Here is a 26,972-nt window from a genome sequence, read left to right on the forward strand (position 1 = left end):
GAACGTGAAGTGCATTATATTATAGAATGCTATTACTTATAGTCAACAGTTCAAAATAATGATTGTAAAAAATGAACTTTACCAATCATGTCACATCCCCTTGAACGTTTGTCCATATGTACTAGACTGAGTGCTCTTTACCAGCATATTGCTCTCTCTGTTCTCTCACGTAAAATGGAAACAGTTAACTGGACACAGAGTTAAGTCATTTTGTCTTTATTACTGTGAATGCATATTGGAATTCACAATGTCGTTTACTGATACACTGATATTTAAAACTTTTTACTATCTATTGCTGATGCACAGGATGCTAAAAAGAAAACACTGTATCATGATGTTTAATACATTTCTGTTAGTTATTACAGAGATTGTATTCAAATTCAAGTAAATCTTTAAAAGCATATGGATATTTCTCCAATCTTCCAAATTAATTTCCATGACAATGCTGAAAAATTTTAAATGTAGATTAAATACACTGGGTGTACACTTTTTTAAAAATTCCCAAAAGAATGAATTTGATGAAATGGGCAGTAACTTCAGTCTAACTTCCCTTTCTGTCAAAAATACAGGTAAGACAGTATCATGGCTTGTCAAACACTTTAGGAAATTGTGTGCTCAGTAATAGAGGGCAGTTTAAGGATGTGTCATCTAGCCTCCAGGGTAAAGAATGGGAGGGGTGGGCACCCCATAGCTCAGTGGTTAAAGGTCCACGTGCTCTGCTTTGGCAGTCCAGGGTTCACTGGTTCAGATCCCAGGTGCAGACCTACTCCACTCATCAGCCATGCTGTGAAGGTACCCCACGTACAAAGTAGGGGAAGATGGGCACAGATGTTAGCTCAGGGCTAATCTTCCTCAAGCAAAAACAAACAGGAGGATTGGCAACGGATGTTAGCTCAGGGCAATTCTTCCTCACGCGCAAAAAAAAAAAAAAAAACAAAATTAAAAAGAATCGAGTGAGAAGCAGAGAAGCCATCTTCTGATGAATTACTGATGGTTGGAAGCAGCCACACTTAGGTTTGTTGAGTATCTATGGGAGAAACAGCAAGCACAGCAGTGGAATCTCCGGGACTGCAGCCTCAGTGACTTCCATTTCCCTGCTTGACTATTTATTTTCACTTTAGCACTGTTAGTACAAAAAATTAAAAAAAATTGTACTCCATCCAAATCCTGGTGCTTCTCTAATGTGTAGGCAGTACAGGATCACGGGCCATCTGTTCCACCCCTCGTCCAACAGGGACTGGGTTGCAGCTGTATTTTCTGTACAAGGCAGGGGCTGTGGAGTCAAAATATGGAACACAAAAAAAGATCTGAAACAATTCTATCATTTTCTTATATGCATATTAAAATGAGACAAGAGAATCAACTTCATCATATACTTTTTTCCTTACAAAGTATTCCATGAAGTAAATGGAAACAAATATGTTAAAATTAAAACATAATATATTGAATTGCTTGAAAGTTATTTTTCTTATGAACTTCAAAATTCTTTCTCTATAATCCTTTCAATCCTTGAAAAGGAGAAAAAAAGGAACAGAAAAAATTTTTCCCCTTCAGGAGTACACCAAAAGGAAAAAATATTTTATTATTAAAAAGGTTTTGTTATGCCTATTTCTTGTCATTTTTATTTAACTAAGAAACAAAAATAAAATTTGCCAGAAAGAGGAAGGGAGAGATAAGACAACTTCTCATTTTCTCTCTGTTCACCTAGTTTTAATGAAAGATGAAGCTTCAGTAGGTAGATCAATTCCAAGCGATCTTTCTGAGCTTGGGTGCCAAGAAACATATGTTTGAGAGCTTTTTACCCATCAGGAGGTGGCAGAGGTCTGTGAAACCATTCAAGTGTGTGGAGGTTCTGTGGAAATTAGGATCTGTTCTACTGTTTGTGGTATTGATGAAGAAATACAAGGAATCACACCCAGGATGTTGTTCTCTTAATCTCTGCCTCGCTTGGGCACCTCAATCAAAGTGTTTCTCTCTGTTCTAATCTGCTTTTGTGAGCAATTCTAACTTAATTGTACAGATTCTTCCCTCTCACCCACCACCCTCCAATATAAATACGTACGTATACACATACATACGTACTTATATACATAACTTTGACAATTAAAAAATACAAAGCTCAACAATCGACATGTGCTGAAAATAATTCCTTCTTGTCCCATTATTTTTATTTAAGAAGTAAATTTATATCCAACACTTATAAATAGATAATAAACAAATTCATATTCAAAAACTAGAATCATTACAATTTCTATGAGCCTGAGAAGGGACATCTCCAAAGAGCTGAAAATTGTCTCCTTTCCACCTCTCTGTCACAGAAATGCCAGCAGGAAGTTTTTCAACAGAAATAAAATAATCATCATGCATTGCAGTTCTGGTATTAATATTTTTTCTAGATGTGTCATATATGATTTTTTAAATTCTCCTTGAGCTCTTGATTGTAATTTTGTATACCGTAGTTATACTTCACATTATAAAATAATAGTCACTGGACGTTCGATAAGAGCACAAGCCTCAGTGTTTTGATACATACCAACTTCCCTTGTCTTATGATAATTTTCTTAGACTTTTCTCTGTCAATGACTGGATTTATTATGAGGGAATTTATTTTGTTGACATTGGTCAATATATGTTTTTCACTACTAAGACCTTTATGTGTGGCTAAGGCCATGATCATAAATCTATTTCTAATGGCAGATAGGATACATATACATATATATGTATAATCATATACCAATCATGCATAAATATATATATAATTGTACATATATATGTATAATTTGTAATCAATAATTTTTTTCTCGAATGTATTGGCCATGAGAGATCAAACACCAAAACTACCATATAAATATGTCTCTTGGATTTATCTCAAGGCCTGGTTAAAGTTTGGTTTTTTTTAATGATAGGTTACAATCTTGTGAAATTTCAGTTGTACATTAATGTTTGTCATTCGTGTTGTGGGTGCACCACTTCATGCTTTGTGCCAACCCCCCACCCCACCTTTCCCCTGGTAGCCACTAATCTGTTCTCTTTGTCTACATTTTTAAATTCCTCAAATGAGTGGAGTCATACAGAGATTATCCTTCTCTAACTGGCTTATTTCACTTAACATAATTCCCTCAAGGTCCATCCATGTTGTTGCAAATGGAATGATTTTGTTCTGTTTTACAGCTGAGTGGTATTCCATTGTATATATATACCACATCTTCTTTATCCATTCATCTGTTGATGGGCACTTAGGTTGCTTCTGTGTCTTGGCTATTGTAAATAATGCTGCAATGAACATTGGGGTGCATGAGACTTTTGGAATTGCTGACTTCAAGCTCTTTGGATAGATACCCAGGAGTGGCATAGCTGGGTCGTATGGTAGTTCTATTTTTAATTTTTTGAGAACTCTCCATACTGTTTTCCATAGTGGCTGCACCAGTTTGCATTCCCACCAGCAGTGTATGAGGGTTCCTTTTTCTCCACAACCTCTCCAACATTTGTTACTATTAGTTTTAGATATTTTTGTCATTCTAATGGGTGTAAGGTGATATCTTAGTGTAGTTTTCATTTACATTTCCCTGATGATCAGCGATGATGAACATCTTATCATGTGCCTATTGGCCATCCGTATATCTTCTTTGGAGAAATGTCTGTTCATGTGTCCAGCCCATTTTTTGATCGGGTTGTTGGATTTTTTATTATTGAGTTGTGAGAGTACTTTATATGTTATGAATATTAAGCCTTTGTCAGATATATGACTTGCAAATATTTTTTCCCAGTTAGTGGGTTGATTTTTGTTTCAGTCCTGTTTTCATTTGCCTTGAAGAAGCTCTTTAGTCTGATGAAGTCCCATTTGTTTATTCTTTCTATTGTTTCTTTCCTCTGAGAAGACATGGTGTCCGAATAGATCCTTTTAATACTGATGTCAAAGAGTGTACTGCCTACGTTTTCCTCTAGAAGCCTTACGCTTTCAGGTCTCACCTTTAGGTCTTTGATCCATTTTGAGTTTATTTTGGTGAATGGTGAGAAAGAATGGTCAATTTTCATTCTTTTACATATGGCTTTCCAGTTTTCCCAGCACCATTTGTTGAAAAGGCTTTCTTTTCTCCGTTGTATGCCCTCAGCTCCTTTGTCAAAGATAAGCTGTCCATAGATGTGTGGTTTTATTTCTGGGCTTTCAATTCTGTTCCATTGATCTGTGCACCTGTTTTTGTACCAGTACCAGGCTGTTTTGATTACTGTAGCTTTGTAGTATGTTTTGAAGTCAGGGATTGTGATACCTCCCGTTTTGTTCTGTTTTCTCAGGATTGCTTTAGCAATTCGGGGTCTTTTGTTGCCCCATATGAATTTTAGGATTCTTTGTTCTAATTCTGTAAAGAATGTTTTGTTGGGTTTTTTGCATGTGTGTGTTAGGGAGATGGGCCCTGAGCCAACATCTGTGCCAATTTTCCTCTATCTTATGTGAGATGCTACCACAGACTGGCTTGATGAGAGATGGTAGGCCTGCGCCCAGGATCCAAACCTGAGACTCCAGGGCCATCAAACTGAAGTGCACGAACTTAATCACTACACCACCAGGCCGGCTCCAATTAAAGATCTTTTTATATATTTCATGAACTTGTTAAAGATATTTTTAAATAATTGAAGGATTAAGGCAAGGAAGATATAATAGCACGTTTGTTGGAAAATAAGTTCTTTCTTCTGGAATAAATTATATGATAACGTCATTACAGTTTTAAAACAAAAGCGTTCCCATCTTTTCCAAAAATCATGGAAAAACTAACACAGACCATATAGTCTATTTTTCATTCCTCAAAAGATGAACAGTGCTGAATGAACCCCATTATAAGTAAGAACATATTATATGAAGTATCACACACATCCTAAAATGCATGTCACACATCATACCTATCATTGGAGTAGACACTTCGCCTTCATGAGATAATAATGATTAGTGAACAAAGAGCTGGGTTTGAGTTATAGCTTCTCTGCTTATTATCTGTGTTACAACTGGCAAGTCTCCTCATTTCCCTGCATTTCTGTTTCCTTACATGTAAAACTGAGAGATGCTGCTTTACATTTCTGTTACTAACTTAAATATATTAGAAAGTCTGGCTTATAGCTTAGATTATGGGTCAAACTACGGCCTGTGTGCCAAATTCAGCCAGTTGCATGTTTTGGTATTAACTGCATACTAAACAGTTTTTTTCATTTTTGAATTGTCGAAAAAAGTCTTTAAATAATATTTTGTGACACATGGAAATTATATGAAACCCTGATTTCAGTTTGCATAAACAATGTTTTAGTGGAGTACAGCCACACTCATGCATTTATTTATTGTATATAGCTGTTTTCAAGATACAATGGTAGAACTGAGTAGTGGCAAGAGAGAGTAAAGCCCGCAAAGTCTAAAATGTTTAGTGATGACTATTTACAAGAAATGTCTGTGAGCCCCTGGTTAAGATATCTGCCTCACCTAGTATACTGTGAACACCTTGGAAGCAGTTCTGGGACTCTTTCATCTTTACTCACACAGGATCCATCTCAGTGCCTGTTGTAATGGTCAACTATGGTGACTCACTGAGAAGTACTCCCTAAACTATAACCTTTTGTAGCCCTACTATGTTAATGGTTGTGATACTTATTAGAAATTATTAAAACAAAAATCTCTCTCACTAGTCATTGCTTTTAAGGAAGAGAGAATTTTCTGAGGTTGTTACACTTTCACGGGTGTGTCCCTCCCCCATAGTTCTTTTAATGTTTATTAGCTCTGGTGTTTTTGTCTTTATTGTTGTTTTGTTGTGTTACACGCAATAGTGATGAACGTTCTTGTACACAAATCATTTAGCAGACTTACAGGTATATCTGTGGGAGAGATTTCCAGAAGTGGGATTTTGATTCAAAGATAAATAAATCTTTAATTTTGGTGGATATTACTAGATTCCCCTCATAGGTGTTTTAGTAATTTGCACCTCTGCCAGTGATGTGTAAGAGTGACTATTTCTATATTGTAATGGCAACAAATGAGATAGTAAAACTTGGAATTTAGGAAATATAATGGGTGAAAATTTGCATCTCTGTGTATCTTTAATTTACATTTCTCTTATTATGAGTGAAATTGATCATCTTTTCATATTGGGGGAATAGAAATAGTTCTTTTTTTTACTAAACGACTCTTCATAGCCCGGGATTTTAGATTCTTTTGTTATTCTTTTTAGTTTATCAGTACCAGTAGTTCTTTATATAATAGGTACAATAGTTCTTTGCTAGTCATATAAATTACCAATGATTTCTTCACAGTTGCCATTTGCATTTTGACTTTGTTTATGCTTTATAGAAATTTATTATTTTAATATGATAATTCTTAGCATTTTTGGCTGAAAGTATGTTTTTATTTGATTTGGATTCTTCTGAAATTTGAGGCTATTGGTGTTCAGAATTAGTAGCAGTAGATAAAAATGTTTTCTTCAGGCCTTAATATCTATCATTTATCAGATGTGTTAGAAGATATTACTTTTTGAATAATAAGAATGGTGTAAAAATGGAATTGCATTTGTTAGAGACCAGAAATTCTAATTTGGTATACATCTGAATTCCTATTTTTAGCCACTAGCCATTGACTGTATTGAATATGAGTCTCATATTTATCAATACAGTATATACTATATGTGTAGATTGTAACTGCAAAGTGTGTTGACTCTTACTGGTGTATGTTGGGAACATGTAAATGTATGTAACTGGTAGAATTTAAATAAGGATATAAATTGAAAAGGTCTATTAACACACTACTGCTAGCAATATGCTTCATATATTTCAAGTGGTAACTGCTTGTAATTAGCAAGATGTTCTGCTCCATAAATACACACTGTTTTCATTTTGAAAACATTATACATGATTTTTTTAACTGGCCAAGCATTCTTATATAAGATACAAAGGAAACTCTGTGTTTATTCCAGGATATTTGTAAGTGGATATTGTCCACGTTGCATTATTTAATAATTAAGGAGAATGGAATAAAAAATCACAAACAAGAAGTAAGAGACCAAAAAGTGTGTTCTTACTTAGCAGTGTGTTTTAGGGTAAAATAGCTGATCTATTAACAACGTTATGTTAGATTTGGGGCTGTATTGACAGTAAAGATATGTTGGATAATAAAAGTTAATAAGAACTTAAAAATTTGCAGAATAAACAAGTTAATTATATTCTCCATTATCACTTACCTACCTTTGTGGTGTATCTGCTTATAACTGTTGGATTTTTTTCTAGATATAAACCATAACACGTAGAAGATATTGCCCATATCTACTAAGAATTTAGTTAGTAAAATTCGACCACTCTTCACCTCCTCCCCACCCATGTCCTGTGGGTGTGTGAGTACATAAGTGTAGATGGTAGATAATTATTCTCAACTTGCTTTATTAAAAACTATAGCAATAAACATACAGAGGTAATCAAGGAATCCTAGCAATATAAAGGAACTAAGAAATCATCTTGCCAAATTCCTTAAGTAATAGAAAGCAACTTGAAATGCTTGAAACAGTTAAGTGACCTCTTCATGTCCACAGAATTAGTGATGGTTGTGCCAAAGAAAAAATTGTAAGCTATCTGATTCTTTAATGAAAATCAATTTCTAGTATATAGTACATGAAATTCCCCTGTCATCATTACTGTTATGGCTGTTATTCTATATTTTTTCTTTTCTTTAAAAGACAACCTTCAAATCTCTTTTAATATGAAGCACTGTAGTTTCAAATTAAACAAGTGATTTTGAGGTAAAAGAGAGAATAAACCATGTAAAAAGGATAGGAAAGATTCAGGCTTCAGAAAAAAAATATTTGATAGATTTAGTATCATCATAAACTCTGAATTAAAAATTAAATGCACAGCAAAGAAAGGCCCAAATTCTCATCTAATATTGTCAAGATGATAGTTTTATGAACATTTTTATCATAGCTGCCTTGAAATGGAAAACATTGTGCATCAAAACATGACATTTGAATTTTGTACAAATGACAATGTGATGACATGATGTCATGGGAAATTAATTATGGCATACAGTTCCATACGGATATAGAACTTTCTCAATAGTCATCATGCAAATTTAACTACTTAGATCCAGTACTATAAGAAATTGGATGCATGAAAGAGTCATTTGATTTGATGTATACTTGTTTAATTTGTAGTGATTTAGAACTTTTTTCTTGAGAAATCAGATTTCATTAAAGTTATATTTTTAAAGACTAGGTGATATTTTATTTAAATGTTTAATTAATGTATTTCTTAATGCCGTACTTAGAATTTTTTAAAAAGTCATAATACATATGGACACAACATATATATTTACTTACATTGTGAACTTCATATTACTATACAAATGCACTCACCCATGTATATATTGGGGTGTGTGTGTGTGTATAAGTGATGCTAAATCAGCGGTGACTTTGACTCCTGGGGGCATCTGGCAATGTCTGGAGAAATTTTTCGCCAGAGCTAAATTGTCTATTAGTTACAGTTGGCCTACTCACTAAGGTCTATGATACTTAAAGGGCCCAGGAAAATGTTTTAATGCATTTTCAAAGCAGAATAAAATATGAAAACGAGTATAATTCAGCTGAGTTATATTTAGTCTTTATAGTAAATACAATTATAAGTAGAATTTATTGTTTTAATTGAAAAAAGGGCCTATATAAGGCAAAAAGGCCAAGGGTTCATGAAAGTTCTAATGCGGATCTGATCTTTGATTGTGACAAGTAAGGATGTGGTGCTGCTGGAACTTACTTAGTAGAGGCCAGAGATGCTGTCACACATTCTGTAACACCAAGGACAGTTCCCGCCCACCCCCAACAAAGGGTTATCGGCCCCAAATGGCAATAGTGCCAGCACTGATCTGATATTAACATCCTTAATGTTTCTCTTGGTCAAAATGTTTTTGAATATTTTGTCCAAATTATTATATCACTGTAATGATATTTTATATGTGTATCTTATGATGTGTCTGTTTATAACACGTACAGAGTAGTTTTAACTTTTAGTTTGTTTGTGACAATTTATTGACATATTTATTTGACAATATTTATTTTACTGACAATTTATTTTTCTAAGCGATGATTTTATTCCATTATGCAAATTGTGATTTCTAATACCCTTGGACTTATTACTACCAATTTATTTTGTATTTTATATTCACTATGTTTTTTGTTTTTTCCCCTTTTGTTCTACTATATGGACTTCTACTGGAATTTCTTTCTACTGTTTTAGAAGTTTTATGCTGTATGTTTTTGATATTTGTGCTTGTCTTAATTTTTTGCAGGCTTTCTTGCCTTGACCTGTCACAATTTAACATCTCTACCCACCTCCTAAACAACAAGGACATAGAATGATCAAATTTTGATTACATTGTTGTGTTTTCTACTTTTTACATGCCTACTGTGCCAAGTTGTTTTTAAGCCACTCATTATTCTTCTTACTGTTATTATGATTAGTATTATGTAAAAGTGTATAGTTTATGTCTAACATATTTAACACCTTTTGACTATCCCTTACTTCTATATCAAACTTCTCGTAGTTTACTTTTTCCTGAGATATGACTGTACCCTATTTTTTTTAACAGATATCCTTTATAAGTTGAAAGTTGATAGTTTTACAGTTACCCTAGACAACACATAGAATTAAGGATGTTTAGACACTAATTACTTTCCACTTTTTCTTATTGTATTTGTCTAGTATCTCATTTCTTTCTTCTTCAAAAGTACTTTCCAGGTATTTCATTTTTATTAAAATCATTTAAACATTTGGTCTTAGATTTATCCAGGTTGACCAATATCTTTGTTCTTCATTTCTTCTACCGCTGTCCTTTCTCCTGGTTTGATTTTCTTATTACATATATACCACTGTTATTTTTTTCTTTTTTTAAACATATATATATGTTTAAAATATATATATATGACATATATAATAATATCATAATATTATAATATCATAATATCATAATAATCATATATATATATGAGCTAACATCCATTGCCAATCCTCCTCTTTTTTTTTTTGTGCTTGAGGAAGATCTGCCCTGAGCTACCATCCGAGCCAATCCTCCTCTACTTTTTGTGTGTGGGACACTTCCACAGCATGACTGATGAGTGGAGTAGGTCTGCACCTGGGATCCAAACCCGTGGACCTGGGCCACTGAAGCAAAGTACCCAGAATTTTAAACACTTGGCTGTGTGGCTAGCCCCTCCAGTATTACCTTTTTTTTTTTTTTTTTTTTTACCATTCAGCCTATGAGCAGTAAAACTTGCTTTCTTGTTTTATTGAACCATTTTTTCTGTGTGTGTACAGGATTCTAGGATGAGTTTTTCCACTATTGTTTTATGGAAGATATATGGTGTACTCTGCTTTTGATGATGATAAGTCTGCTGTAATTCCATTTTAAATTTATTCTCCCTGTCTTAGGTTGACTTCAGAATTATTACTGTGTCCTTTGTGGTCTGTAGATTCACTAACATGTCCAGGCTCTGAATTGTTTTTTGCTTTCTGTTTTTCTTGGTCTGTGTACTAATTTGCCAGGGCTGCTATAACAAAGTACTACACACTAAATGGCATAAACAATAGAAATGTATTGTCTTCTAGTTCTGGAGGTTAGAAATATGGAATCAAGACGTTGCCAGGGTTGATTCCTCCTGTGGTTTCTGAAGGGAGGATCTTTTCCAGGCTTCTCTGCTTGGCTTGTAATTGGTGCTGTTCATGTTCACATGGTGATCTCCTGATAGTTGCATCTCCATGTCCAAATTTTCAATTTTAATAGGGACATCAGTCATATTGGATTAGAGTCTGCCTTAATGACCTCATTTTAACTTAATTATCTTTGTAAAGACCCTAACTCCAAATAAGGTACCGGGGGTTAGGACTTCAACATAGGAACTTTGCTGGTACACACTTCGACCTATAACAGTCTGGAATCAGTAGGTTTTTGTGTAATTATTAGGATTTTTATACTTATATAACATCCATTATTTCTTTGAATTTTCTTCTTCCTCATTTACTGTTTCATTATGAAACTTGTATTTGATATAATTTCTGCCAAATTTATTTCTAGCGTACTAATGCTCTCTTCAACTAAATTGAATAGTTAAGCATATTCTTTGATGTAAAAATGAGTATTAGCTTTAAAATATTTTAAATTTCTAGTTCTTTTTGGTTCCTTTTCTCCTTTTGATGTAATGACCCATCCTTTCCTTTTGACCTCTGTTTCTTCTCTTATGACTTTCGTTATTGCAAGCCACCTATTTGACAATCTTGCTCAAATTTTTTATTTTTTTGTCTGTGTGTGCTTGATGAATTCAAATACTTCTTTTGTCTGTTCACTATCCATCTTGGAGACATGATCCTAGATGCCTTTTTAGATTTTACATACACATGTCTTCAATGGTGTGTGGTAAGTGCTAATGGGGATTTCGGTGGAATTCCTCCAAAATATAGTTTGAGAAATATCCATAAAGAGCCACTTATCTTATGTCTGCCTGGTAACCAATTGGTTCCATGAATTGTAATAGATACAACTTTTTAATTCTTAACTATTGATTCTTGTCCATACATTTAATGTAAACAGCAACAAGTACACCAACAACACTAAAAAATAAAACATATCTTTCGCCTATGCTGCAGATTTTGGTTTCAATTTACTGCAAGAATCTTTTTTTCTACCAAGAACTCCTAACAGACCACACGCTTCCTTGCTACTTTTTTTAAAGCTGGTGGATGGATAGTTTATTTCTCCTTTCATGGTGTTAACATCAAATAGTCTTGCTTTCTTCAGGTATCTCCATTCTCATAGCATACCTTGAAGAGACCAAAAGTCATGGTTTATAATCTTCAGGATATGTAAACACCAAATTCTTGGTGCCCAGGGCCTGTATCTAGTTTAATTTCATCCAGAGGCATCAGGCTGGCTGCCAGGTGGAAATAGTCTACCTGGTACTAAGTCCTCTCTTTCTTCCTTTTCCCCAGTGAATTTTCTTTCATTGTTTCTAGCTTGTTGTATTGTGTTTTAACTTTTAATTTTTATATACCATTTTAATTGTTTATAGTAACAGCCATGTCTTTATTAGCTTTATCTGCTTTTTTTTATGGTCATAACTTGCCTCAGATTTTTCTTTGCACAAAACCAAGATGTGGATTACATAATATTCATAATATCTCTTCTGAATGTAAATAATAGTATTCTTTTACCATGCTTTAATATTTTCATGCACAGAAGTAGAGATGAAAACCCAAATGATCCCAAAATATGAAAAAATAAGAAATATGCATTCCAAAAATCTTATTGTACTTCATAACTAATTATAGACTGATTTCTTTAAGCATGTATTTGTCCTACACAAATGCATAGTTTTTATCGTAGATGTTAAATTATTCTCAGGAAATGTGTTTCATTGTTTTATTGACTTTTATCCAATGAATACTTGAAGATTTAATGCACTGGACTTCACATAAAAGGCATTTAACTTGAAAGTTGAGCTTAGAAGTTCATCCAATACATCCAGATTTTGTTTTTTTAACTTTCATGAAGAAAATGTCAAGCATTTTATTACAAGAATTAGAGTGAAATATGATCAATCTCTTTCCTCTAGGATTATTTGTTTTCTATATATGATTTACTTGTCACTATATTCATAGAAATTAAACAAGATACTGTGTGAAATCTTTTTCTACACTAAAAATTAAATAATATAAAATATAAAAAATAAAAATATATTAACTTAATAATGGCCTTTTCTTTGGTTTGCATTGTTTGGAACTATAGCTTAATTAAAGTTGAGTTTATTCTGACAAAGTTTGAAGACTATTTAGGACATATTTATTCATTCAGAATTTATTGAGCACCTCCTCAGTTCTAGTTACTGTGCTAGGCATTGTTTATTCAGTGAGGAACAAAGCAGATTTATTGGGGGATACTGACCTTAAACCAGCAGTCACACAAATAAATATTCAACTGTAGACTGTGATGAGGATTATGAAAGAAAATTGTACTTGCTGCATAGTGTACAACCTAGCTCAAGGATGAGGGAAGAATCTTTGAGGCAGGGACAGTCAGGCTGATGTCTGAAAATAAATAGGAGCTAATCAGGCCAAATTGACAGAGTGCCCGTGTGTGAGTGTTGGGAGTGGAGGAGTGTCCATGGTGAAGCAGCAGCACATGTAAAGATCCTGAGATGGGAAGGAGTTTGTGCATTTGAGGTTCAAAGAAAACCTGGGTGCCTACAATATAAGAAATAAGCAGTAAAAAGGAAAGAGATGGGGCTAGACACAATAGGGCCTAGGTGTTACAGGGTCTTTTAAGTAAATAATTACGAGCTTCATATTTAGAGAAATGTGAAGACATTATTAACTTTTAAGAAGGAACGTATGTGGCATTAATGTTTTGATTGATTGATTGTTAAGCAATCACTCTTGCTTCTCTATGAGTAACTGAATTGTGGGGAAGAAGAATTTCGGGAAAAGCAAAAGTAGGTTAATTTCTGTAAACAAATTAATATATCATACAAAAAAGGGTAGTAGAGCATAGTTGGCTTATTTGCCTTTCCGTGATGACTGAAGGGATAATGGATTAATGTAGTGTATAATGTATTATGGAATCAGGATGACACCTAAGACATACTTGCAACGCATATATAAGTAACAAGAAATAATGGAAGGAATATTGGACAGGTAGACTTGAATTTTCTACCAAATAATTTTTTGACCTTGGTAAATCCCAACTTTCAAACAGAGTCTTATTGTGCACATTAATAAGGGGCATGAATGAGATAATTGTAAGGCTCTGATTTTGCTTCAAATGTCACTGATTCAACAGGAATTCAATGGTTATAAAAAACTAACAGCATGCCATACATCGTGCTAGATTTAGAGATTATACTAATGAAATATGCAGTCCCAATAATTATTGCAATGAAGGCAAGAAGAATAAGCAATTTCAAGGACAAATGATTGCATCACAATGCTGATGGCAGGATAACAGTGCTAAGCACAGAGGATGATGGTGTGATATACTTAAGGAAGAGTGACATTCTTGACTTAGACCAATTTAGGGAAGGCTCCTCAGAAGAGGAAGACGTTGAACTAATATTTTGCTATAAATAGAAAATGAGACAGGTAAAATGGATTGTTTAAGAGAGAGCTGCAATGGAATTTTAGGAATGACATATCAAAAGTAGATAAGTAGCATTCGAGGACATATAGGAACAGCACTTGGAGCACAGAGTACATGTTAAGAAGTGAGAGTAAGGATGAAGCTAGAGAACCTGATGGGCTACAGAGTATGAGTCCTGATAGGAGATTCAAAGGAGAATATATCCCATCCAGAAATGTTTGGGAATGAATGGAAGGATTTTCCAGTGGGAAGTGACGTGAGGCATTTAGAACCAGTTTGAAGGCAGAGAGGATGCTTTACCATTGTACAAGTCTAGACTTGAGTTTAGTAATTGCAAAAGAAATTGAAAGGAGAAAACAGACTAAAACTTTTTTTAGGATGTAGAATTGACAAGATTTTATGTCTATTGAGAGTGAGAAATAGGGATGCAGGACTGTTTAAAAATGGTTGGCAGGCTTCTCATGAAATTGAGGGACCAAAGAGTAAAGGAGGAGGATCCTGTCTGGGAGTGAGGGTGATAGAGTTAGGTTTAGACAGGCTATGTCCAGGGTGCTCTGTGGGCATGCAGGTAGGCAGGTATAGACGGACGTAGAACACTAGAGGGAAGATGTGGGCTAAAGAGTACAAATGGAAGATGCTAGGGTTTAAGTGGTGATTGAAGCCAAGCATAAAGCTTTAGGGAAACATATATGAACTCCTGACTCAGAATGGAATTCTACGGAACATAATGTTTTGAGAGGAAAGAAAAAACTAGGTCAACATAAAGAGTTTGAAAATGCGTTTCTACAGAAGAAGTAGAAACAAGAGAGCAGAAATAGAATCACAGTAGATAAGGAAGGAGAAAATCTCAAGGAGGAGGAAGTAGACAAGAAATCTGATGCTCGAATGAGCATAAAATTACACTGTATTGTGTACATAAAAATGTGCTGAGAGGGTAGATCTCATGTTAAGTGTTCTTACAACAAATAATAGTAATAACAAAGAGGGAAGGAGGAAACTTTTGGAGGTAATACATATGTTTATGGCATAGATTGTGGTGATGGTTTTATGGATGAATCCTTATCTCCGAACTCATGAAGTTGTATACATTAAATATGTACAGCTTTTCGTATGTCAGTTATACATCAATAGAGTGATTTTAAAAACTCCAAAATAACCATAAAACCTTTAAAAATTGAGAAAAGAAAATTGTATTTTTCACAGTTAATTTTTTACCTAGGAAGTTATTTTCTCCTGAACAGCTTTAGCAGTGTCCAGGGGGTTGACCCAGACTCAAGAAGATTGAGTAGTGATAGAGAAAGAAGGCTATAAACTAATGTGACTCCTTGGATTCTGTGTTTGTTATAGACCTGTTCGTCTTATTTAGCCTTTTTATTTGTTGCCTTCTAGCCACCAATAATCCAGAACATGTGAGAATTTGCATATACCTCAACATGCTACTCATCCTGAACTCTTCTCATCTGCTTTAGTGATTGACACAATGTTTGTATCGGTTGGTAACCGAAGGAAAAACTAGTTTAACAATAGGAAATAATTTACCAGCTTGCATACCTGAGAGTAGACAGGCTCCAGGCACAGGTAGAATCAGAGATACAAATGATGTGATTAGGATTCTAACCAATCCCCTAAAGCTGCAATCTCATAAAGTATGTGGAGTCCAAGTCCCAAGATTCGCAGGCAACAGTTCAATCAATTTCTATACTCTGTTATAAAAAGGATTGTCTTGCTTGCAGCCAGATATAGAGGGATTTTAAGTGCCCGAATATTTGTCAGTTCTACATTTTAGGGTCTGTCTTTAAAACTTTCCTTTTCTAGGTACTAGTTTTCCTATCAATTAGAGTCTTTTGGTTGAAAAGAAACCAATTTGTTAACAAACAAACAAAAAAGAAAATATAAAAATATAAAAGAAGATAAATTCACTTTAAGAAAAGGTATATATCTTTTCTTTGAGCCTTATTGGACTACTCTTCAAGCACCACGCTGGACTGACAGTTAATCTGTTTCGAATAACTGTCTGGATTTCTGGTTTAAACACTGGGAAGACTGAATTATAATGTGCTCTCCAACAGAACTTTCTGCAATCATGGTTATGTTTTATATTTGCACTATCATTATTGTAACTAGTAGCCACATGTGACTATTGAACTTTTGAAATGTGGCCTGAACAACTAAGAGATTGAATGTTTATTATATTACTTTAAATTTAAATAGCTACTTGTAGCTATTGGCTCCTATATCAGACAGTGGAGGGTTAGAGGGATCAGGAAGGAAATGTGGCCTCATGTATAAAATATATACAAAAGTATGAGTCTGTGAAGGCCACATCAAATCATAGGCATACCGGACAAGATTAAACACTGTGGATCTAACAGCCTAACTCTAATATGTAAAAATATTACGAACACTGGAGGAGTGAAGTCTTACTCTCTTTTCTCTGGTTTCAAATAGCCTACTTTGTTATTGTTCAATGTATATGTATATGTTGGTGTGTGAGTGGGTACTTGCTCTCAAAGGCATAATTTAGTGGATCACCTTCTTGCTGCAACAGAATCTGACTCTGAGTAATTTAAGCATAAAAGTAACTTTCCAGATGGATACTGGATAACTCACAGAATTGGCAGAACAGCCAGTGAGTCACATTTGAAATAAAGCAGGAACCAAGGGAGCTGGTGGCTGTAAATGCAGCCAAGTTGATACCCTGGGAACAAATGGGTCAGAACATTGCCATTGACCCTTCTGCTCCCGGACTTGGCACTGCTCCTACCGCTGTGTTCTTGATAACACGCCATGAATAATATCGGATCTGTCCCTTAGAGGGCTGGCTGCCCCAAGCAGAGAAGATGCAGAGTCTCGCTCCTGAAGTTTCCGTAATTGAGACAGAACTCTGTTTTCTACCAAAAGTCTCACAATGGGGTGTCAGTTTTTCCAAAATAAGTTGGGGGTCCATAAAAGACATATTTACGTATACACCCACATACACCCCCAGCACATAGTTTAATATAATTCCCACACTCTATGGGAAAATTTAATAGATTTCACTTTTGTTTTACTTCATTATTTTATTTTATCCATGGTGTCTCCAGGATATGTTAAATATCATTCATCCTGTTTTAAAATAAACAAAAACTCAGAAAAATTAGAGATCACTGTTTTTTCCAATGCCCACTTTTTTTTGAAGAAAGGAATTAGTACTTTATATATATATATAAATATATACACACACACACACACACACACACGGCTGAAAGTAATGATTCATAAACTTGTTCTGAAACATCTCGTCTTCTCGGTAATTGCTTGTTCAGTTCATTAGTTGCTTTGCATGCATGGGTTCTTTCTATTGTTCTATCAAAATTATGAGAAGTATTAAACACGTCTATAGTTTTCAAGGCAATATAAACTACTTTTAATTAAAATAAGAGGACAGTAAGCAGAAAGGAAATGCTATAAGAGAGACATACATATTTTACTTGGAATTACGTTTCTCTCTTATATACGACTTATGTTATGGGTTTATGTTTTTTGTTTTCTAGCCTTGCCATTTTACTCCTGGTCTTTGAACCCTGTTATTATTGTTCCATTGAATTAAATTGACCATGAGGAGTTTTCAGTTTTATTACTATTTTTATAACTGTTTAGATAAAGAAGGGTAAAATGATATCTAATTACACATCGATTATCAGCATAAACAACATTAAGTAAATATTTATGTTTCCAGGGGGAGGAGCGTCAATATGTGGTGCAGCTGTGGAGACTAAAGACTCTTTCTGGAGGGCTGTTAATTTGCATATAAGTTATCTCTAGTCTACACTTTGCAGCTGCATTTTTCTTAGTGTCTCTAAGACACATTGAAAATAACAAGATAAGTATAGGCTGTGTTTGTGTTAATGTATTAAAAACAAAGCTTTGATTTAGTATACATCATTATGGGACAAATATGGATAAGATATACAGCTGTAGTTTTCAACTTTGTTTGGATATTAGAATCAAGTGAGAAGTTTTAAAAAGTCCTTAGGCCCAGTCTGTGCACCAGATCCATGAAGTCAGGAAATGTGAAAATAGAACCTTGAGATCAATATTTTTAAAGCTACAGAAATGATCCTAAATTAGTGTCTTTCAGAACTGCCAGGTTTTAGGCTCAGTTTACTAATAATGGGTAAGTGACAACAATCTTTAATAGTGTTAGAAATTGCTACTTTGTTTTAATAACTGGCATCGGTAAAATAGTGATCATCTTAATGCAACATAGATGTGCTTAATCTTTTTGCATGGTCTTGAATAACACTGAAACATCTTTTTTTTCACTTTATTTTAAAATTTTTTAAAATTTTATTGCGATCACATTGGTTTATAGTGTTATGTAAATTTCAGGTGTATGTCGTTATCTTTCAGCTTCTGTATAGACTGCATCGTGTTCAGCACCCAAAGTCTAGTTACCATCACTGACATATGTGCCCCTTTACCGCTTTCACCCTCTCCCTACCCCTTCCCCTATGGTAACCACCAATCTGTTCTCTCGTATGTGTTTGTATGTTTGTTTTATCTTCCACATATGAGTGAAATCATATTCTGTTTGTCTTTCTCTGTTTGACTTATTTTGCTTAGCATAGTACCCTCAAAGTCCCTCCATGTCATTCATTTCAGCATTATTCATAGTAACCATGACTCAGAAGCAACTTAGGTGCCCGTCAAGAAGTTTCATCGGATGAAAGTTCTAAATGAAAGTATTCTTCCTCTTTTAAAAATATATTGTTAAATGAGACTGAGTATTTTTTTCTCTATGTACATCTTCATATCACCTTTATTATTTTATTATGTTTATTTTCATTTCTATTGATATAATACATGCACTTGGAGGGAAAAGGCAAATAGTAAAAAAGCAGTTAAAACAAAATTCATATTCCTCTGCTTCCCTACCATTCCTTTCCTTACAGATAAAAACCACTCTTGTAATATTTTAGTCTTTTATTTTAACATGACTAGACTTTATCTTGATTTTTCCACTATGATACATGAGGGTCTACTGATTTACTAACTTTATGTTTTTTTGTCTTCTCTCCATATCATTTTATCATTAATTTTATGGCTTTTCCCTTGGTTGTGTTTTTAACATATGTAAAATACTGACATCTTTATTCCCTCCCTCGTTAACTATAGACAGGTTGCAATTACTTCCCACTTTTTCAAATGAGGGTGTAGAAAACCATACCATTGGATTCAGAAGGCACTGAGATAGATGGCGGGAGTTTGGGCAAGCTTCATCCCTAGTTCCCAAGCTTGCTTCTCCTAGACATCTTAATTCACGTTTCTGTTAAAAATTTTAGCATTTAGTTTTTCTAAGAATATGCTCTATTGTTGGGAGAGGTCTGTGACTAGTTGTTGAGTGTTCTGTTTGGAGTTGTCATTTACTCTTCCTATAATTTCCCATTTACCTTTATGTTTTAGAACTACATCTCACTCCCAGCCTCCACTATACTTGGCATTTTTTTTTTTTTTTGAGGAAGATTAGCTCTGAGCTAACTGCTGCCAATCCTCCTCTTTTTGCTGAGAAGACTGGCCCTGAGCTAACATCCATGCCCATCTTGCTCCACTTTATATGTGGGACGCTGACCACAGCATGGCGTGCCAAATGGTGCCATGTCCACACCCAGGATCCCAACCAGCGAACCCTGAGCTGCCAAAGCGGAACGTGCACACTTAACCACTGCACCACCTGGCTGTCCCCTACTTGGCATTTTTGACTCCTAAGTTTTTCAGAAAATAAGCAAGACAGGCCTAAGTCCTGCACAGCGGAGCTCTCCCACACATTTTTAAAGATATGGTTTCCTTTCTCCTTCTATATCAATCATTATTTTGTCATTTGCAATTTGTCTTTGAAGAACTCACTGAAATATCTTTTGTGTTGAGGGCAACCCTTAGAAACTTTTCTTGGCAAAGTGTTTAAATCTTTTTTTGTTTGTTTGTTTGTTTTTTGCTGAGGAAGATTCACCCTCAGCTAATATCTGTGCCAATCTTCCTCTATTATTTTTGTATGTGGGTTGCCGCCACAGCATGGCCACTGATGAGCGGTGTAGATCCACGTCTGGGAACTGAACCTGGGCCACCAAAGCAGAGTGCACTGAACCCAACCATCAGGCCCTGGGTTTAAACACTTTTTTTTACTTTTTATTGAGATTATGATAGTTTAAAACCTTGTCAAATTTCAGTTGTACATTATTGTTTGTCAGTCATATTGTAGGTGCACCACTTCACCCTTTGTGCCCATCTCCCACCCCTCCTTTCCCCTGGTAACCACTAATCTGTTCTTGTTGTCTCCATGTTTAACTTCCACATATTTAAACACTTTTTATAGTTTAATGAGCCTTCAAGGAGAAGAAGAAATAAAAAGTTTGTGCTTCGTCCCCCCACCTTGAGCAGAAAGACTTCAGGAAACCTCGTTTAAAGGAAAATGTATATTGTTTAAGTTACAGTGTTTTTTGATAATGATAGGTGGTTTGCAGAGTTTACATGTGCCAAATATTGGGGCTATACAAACATGCAAAAATACTGTATGATGTCAGCATTATTATCAGAGCCAGCTAAATAGTCACTACTGATAACTACGATATTGACTTCGCTGTTGTCCATTGTGTTAGATCTTAGGCAATAGTGGAAAAAAATCCCCTAGGATGCTAATGCAGCAATGAAAGTACTTTCATACATTTTCACATCAGTAAATAGTTGTGTTTACATAGGCTATGTAATAATGCTATTTTCCACCCCCTTTGTCCATAATTCCTTAAGTTATTTTATCATATCTTGTATGCTTTATAACGTATTTATCTGAACATCCAAATATAGAATTTAATCAACATTTGTAATTAAAGAATTAGCAGAAGAAAATTATAGTTTTAAAAGACACTAAGATTTATCTGATAGTTTTAGAATGAATAGAAATTGATTCTCAACATTTAATACAGCTTAAATTTAATTCTGGAAAAGCATGAAGACAAATATGATGACCTTTAGAGATGTCTTCTAAATTTGCTTTAAGATGTCTTCTAAATTAATTTACGTGATGAAGAAATGAACTTTATTCATGCTAGTAAGAGGGACTCATTTTGTCCATGCCTCTCCCCCCATCCCAATTCAACAACAAAGATGCTTATCAGTTAAGAGTACTTCCAAAGTTCTAGAAATTCATCATAGGTTATGTTTTTTTAACTAAGTATACTTTTTTTAATTAAAATTTTTATTGGCATAATTACAGATTCACGTGTATTTGTGATAAATAATGCAGAGACATTCCTTATAAATTTTGCCCAATTTCCCCCAACAGTAATATTTTCCAAAACCAGGATATTGGTATTGGTACAATCCACCAATTTTATTCAGATATTCGAAGGTCTCCTTGTAGTTATTCATGTGTATATATGTGTATTAAGTTCTATAAAAATGTTATCATCTGGGTAGGTTCTCATATACCCACCACCACCGTAATGATACTGAGTAATTCCAATACCACAGAGATCTTTCATGTTGCCTCTGTAATGCTCCAGTTTTCTTCCTGCCACCATCTCATCTCCCCCATGCTCCCTCATCTCTAACCCCAGGCAAACATTACTCTCTTCTCCCTTCTACAATTTTTCCATTTCAAAAATGTTATAGAAATGGAAATATATAATATGTAACCTTTTGGTCTTTGCTGTTGTTCACTCAGCATAAGTCTCTGGAGATTCACTGAAATTGATGCATGTATCAGTAGTTTTTTCCTTTTCTTGCTGCCTATGACTCCATGTGCCACAGGTGGGTCAACTATTCATCTGTTTCAGGACATCTGGGGCTGTTAAAAATAAAGCTGCTATGAACATTCATTTATAGGTGTTTGTGTGAACAAAAGTTTTCATTTCTTTGGGATAAATAAGTGTGCAGTTGCTGAGGTGCATAGTAGTATGATATTTACTTTTTTAAGAAACTGCCCATTTTCTAAAGTTGTTGTGATATTTTACAGCCTCACTAGAAATATATGAGTGATCCAGTTCCTCACATCTTCTCCAGCATTTAGTGTTGTTGCTATTTTTTATGTTGGTCATTCTGATAAGTGAGTTGTGATATCGTGTGTGGTTTTAATTTTCTTTTTCCTAATGGCTAATGATATTTAACATGTTTCCACGTGCTTACAGTCATGTGTCACTTGATGGGGATGCGTTCTCAGAAGTGTGTCATTAGGCGATTTTGTCATTGTATGAACATCATAGTGTACTTAGACAAACCTAGGTGGGATAGCTTACTACACACCTAGGCTGTATGGTACTAATCTGATGGGACCACCATCATATAGTCAATCTGTGTTGACTGAAATATTTTGTGGTGCATAGCTGTATTTGTAATCTGTATTTTGTAATTTGTAACTTGTATCTTTGGCAAAATATCTGTCCATGTCTTTTGTTCATTTTCTATTTTATTTATAACTGTTAAGTTTTGAGAGTTCATTATATGTGCTAGACACTATTTGTGGGATGTGTAGTTTGTAAATTCTTGCTCCCAGTCTCTAGGGATTTATTAAATTATGTTTTAATTCTTTTCATGTAGGCTTTCATGAAAAAAAAGTTTTCATTTCACTAAGGTCCAATTTATCATTTTTTCTTTTATGCATCATACTTTTGGTGCTGAGTCTAAGAATTCTTCTCCTTGTGCCAGGTACCAGATTTTCTCCTTATTTTTTCCCCCAAAGTTGTATAGTTTTAGGTTTTGTATTTATGGCTACAAGGCAATTTGAGATAACTTTTGTATACAATGTGAGGTTTAGGGCAAGGCTGATTTTCTTTTAATCTATAGATATCCAGTTGATCCAGCATAATTTATTGAAAAGTCTATCTTTCCTCCTTTGAATTGATTTCACACCTTTGTTAAAATTCAGTTGAGCATATTTGTGTGGGCCTATTTCTAGGTCATCCTTTCTGTTCCATTGATCTATCTGCCTCTCAACCAAGAACACACCTTCCTGGTTACTGTAGCTAGATAACCAGCATTAATATCAAAGACAGCAATTTTTCTTCATTGTCAAGATTGTTTTAACTAATTTAGAGCGTGTGTCTTCCCATAGAAATTTTAGAATAAGGTTGTTTATGTCTATAAATTGTCTTGCTGGAATTTTGATAGGCATTGCATTAAACTTATTGATCAATTTGGGAAGAATCGAAATTTTACTGTGTTGATTCTTCTAATTCTTGCTCCTGATATCTTCACTTATTTAGTGTGATTTTTTAATCAACATTTTGCAATGTTCAGCATACAGTACATAAAACATCCTGTGCATGTTTTATTATTGTGCCATTTATTAAGTTTATGGTTTTCTTTGGCGTGTTTGTAAATGACTTTGTACTTTAATTTTAGTTTCTACGTGTTCATTGTTACTATTGATGTATATTTGTTCATCTTCTATCCTGCAAATTTGCTGAACTCACGTTATTTATAGGATTTTTTGGTTTGTTTGTATTGTAGATTTTCTACATAGATAATGATGTCCTCCACAAATAGGCAGAATTATAATTCTACCCTTGATCTGTATGCATTTTTATTTCCTTTTCTTTCCCTATTCCTGCATCGGCTAGAACTTACAGTTTTATGTTGAATAAGAGTGGTAAGAGATGACGTTTTTGCTGTGCTCCTAATCTTAGGGAGAAAGTATTCAGTTCTTCACTATTAGGTATGCTATTAATTGTAGGTTTATTATAGATGCTCTTTATCATATTGAATTAATTCTTCTCTATTTCTATCTTGTTGAGAGTTTTAGTCATGAATGGATGTTGGGGTTTGCTAGGTGCTTTTCTGCATTAATTGATATGACCATATGCTTTTTTCTTTCTTATCTTATTCATATGGTTGATTACATTCATTGATTTTCACTTGATCTTAGCCAAAAGGCCGAGAAGCAATACATTCATTGATCTTCAAAAGTTGAACCAGTTTTGCATACATGGTCTAAATCCACTTTATCTTTTTATACACTGATGATTCAGTTTGCTAATATTTTGTTGAGGATTAATGCATTCAATTTCATGAGAAATATTAATAAGTAGGCTTTTTTGTTTGTTTTTGTACTGGCTTTCAGTGTAATATTGGCTCATTAAATTACTTGAGCAATGACCCCTCTTCCTATATTTTCTGGAGGATACTTTGTAAAATTGGTATTAATAGTTCTTTAAATATTTGGTAGAATTATCCAGTGAAAACATCCAATGTAAAGCGACCATCGGGACCTTTTTAATTATGAATACAATTTCTTTGATGGTTATGACCAATTCAGATCTTCTGTTTCACCATGGCAGTGTGTGGTTTTTGAGGAACTGGTCGATTTCTTTTAAGTTTTCAAATATATGAGCATAAAGTTTTCATAGTATCCCCTTACCTTTTAAAAGGCTGCAGTATCTGTAGTGTTAACAATTCCATATTTTATTCATGAATTAGTGATTTTTCTATTCTTCCTCCTTTTTAAAAAATATTTTTCAGTCTTCCTAGAAGTTTGTCAGTTTAATTGATTTCTTTGAACAAGCAGAATTTTGTTTCATTGATTTTTCTATATTTTTTCTTATTTTCAATTTTATTGACTTCTCTTATCTTTATTGTTTCTTTCCTTCTATTTACTCAAGTTTATATTGCATTCTTTTGCTTGTTCTTGAGATAGAAATTTAAGTTATTGATATGAAAGTTTATCTCATATCTAATGCAGGCATTTAGCTATGAAGTTTCTTCTCAGCACTGCTTTAGGTGCCTTCTGCATATTTTGATATGGTGTTTTTCCTCTCATTTAGTTATAAATATTTCTCATTTCCTTTGAGACCCTCTTTGACTCATGAATAATTTGCAATGTCTTCTTAAATTTCCATATATTTAGAGACTTTTCTGTTGTCTTCCTGTTCATTTCTAGTTTGATTCCATTAAATCATATAACACATTCTGCATTTTAAATTTCTGAATTTTGCTTTATGGCCCAGGATTTGGTCTATCTTGGTGAATGTTCCATGGATCCTTGAAAAAAATATATACATATTATACTTTTTAATCAATATCTATACAGTATATCAACATCTATGTATGTAATTGAATTTGAAGTTAGTTTTTTGTAAGCAGCACATAGTTGGATTGTGTTTTTTGATCTCATGTGCTTTTTCTATCTTATTGTTATCTTTGAGACATTTACTTTTAACATAATTGTTAATACGTAATATGTTAATGAATAGGAGTGTATTTATTATACCTTTTCTATTTGTTTTCTCTGGTTCTCATTTCTCTGTTTCTCTTTTCACACTATTCTGAGGGTTACATGAACATTAAGAGACTGTCATTTAATTTACAATGTTTTTGAGTGTACCTCTTTGTGTAGTTTCCACTGTGGATGCTCTAGATATTATCATATACATATTTATAACAGTCTACTGATGTCAACATCTTACCACTTTGAGTAACTATGAAAACCTCACTTCCATTTTGGTCCTTTTATTTTCCTTACTTTAAAATATTAACTAGGTCTGGTGGTCTAGTGGTTAAGATCTGTGCTGTCACCGCTGTGGCCCTGGTTTGTTTCCTGGTCAGGGAACCACACCACCCATTTGTCAGCTGTTATACTGTGGTGGTAGTGTGGTGCTGTGATGCTGAAAGCTCTGCCACCAGTATTTCGAATACCAGTAGTGTCAGCCATGATGGAGAGGTTCAGCATGTGGTATACGCGCTTCTAGATTGGACAGACAAGGAAGAATGACCTGACCACTCACTTCCAAAAAATTGGCCATGAAAATCCCATGAATGACAGTGGAGAACTGCAAAAAAGACCAGGCAGGGTTTCTGCTCTGCTTTACTCAGGGTTGCTAGAGTTGGAATTGACTGATGGCACTAACGACACGCTTTAAATTATTGCAGTCTTGGATATCAGATGGTGTTATAATTTTCACTTCAATATCTAAATATGCTTTACAAAATTCATGAGGAAAAGATAACCTATTGTATTTATTTATATTTCTGTTTTTCTTATTGCTCTGCCTTCCTATTGCTTCAAGATTACTTCATTTGTCATTTTCTTTCTGTTTGAAGAATTTCCTATAAGATTACATCTAATATCAACAGATTCTGTTAGTTTTCCTTCATCTGAGAATGTTTTTATTTCTCTTCATTCTTGAAGGAAATGTCTATAGTATAGAATTCATAGTTGACTGTGCTTTTCTTTCAAACTTGCAAAATGAAATAGTACCACTACCTTCTAGTTTCCATGGTTTCGTAGGAGAAATCCACTGTCATTTGAATTGTTTTTTCTCTGTAGATAATGCATCGTTTCTCTCTGGCTCTTTTCAACACTTTTTCTTTATCTTTACTTTCTTTTGAAGATTAATTGTGATAAAGGATGGTGTGGATTACTTTGCATTTAACCTGTTTGGGTTTTTCTCAGCTTCTTGGATCTGTAAGTTGTGTTTTTAACCACATTTGGGGGGTTATCAGTCATTATTTCTTCAAAATTCTTCCAGCTCCAGACCTTGCACCTCTCCTCCTGGGATGTATTACTAGAATACATCTATTGAGTCCTTTGTTATTAGCCCTTGGGTCTCTAAGGCACTGTTTATTATTTTACAGACTATTTTCTCTCTGCTTTAAGGTTGAGTTTTATTATTCTGTCCTCAAATTGACCAATTCTATCCTCTGCCTTCTCCATTCTACTCTTAAACCTATTGAGTGATATCTTTTGTCTGTTATTGTGTTTTCTAATTCTATAATTTTTATTTAGTTATCTTTTTAATAACTTCTATTTCTTTTTTTTTTTTTTTTTTTTGAGAAAGAATAGCTGGTCGCTAACATCTGCCACCAATCC

General features: G+C 34.2%; 1 protein-coding gene across 6 annotated transcripts in view; it reads left to right on the top strand.

The window, feature by feature from the left end:
• CDH18 (cadherin 18) overlaps positions 1–26,972 on the top strand; it is a 909,359-nt gene that overhangs the window by 602,942 nt on the left and 279,445 nt on the right. The window lies entirely within an intron of this gene.

Source organism: Equus asinus, chromosome 10, assembly GCF_041296235.1.
Source record: "Equus asinus isolate D_3611 breed Donkey chromosome 10, EquAss-T2T_v2, whole genome shotgun sequence".
Classification (NCBI taxonomy): domain Eukaryota; kingdom Metazoa; phylum Chordata; class Mammalia; order Perissodactyla; family Equidae; genus Equus; species Equus asinus.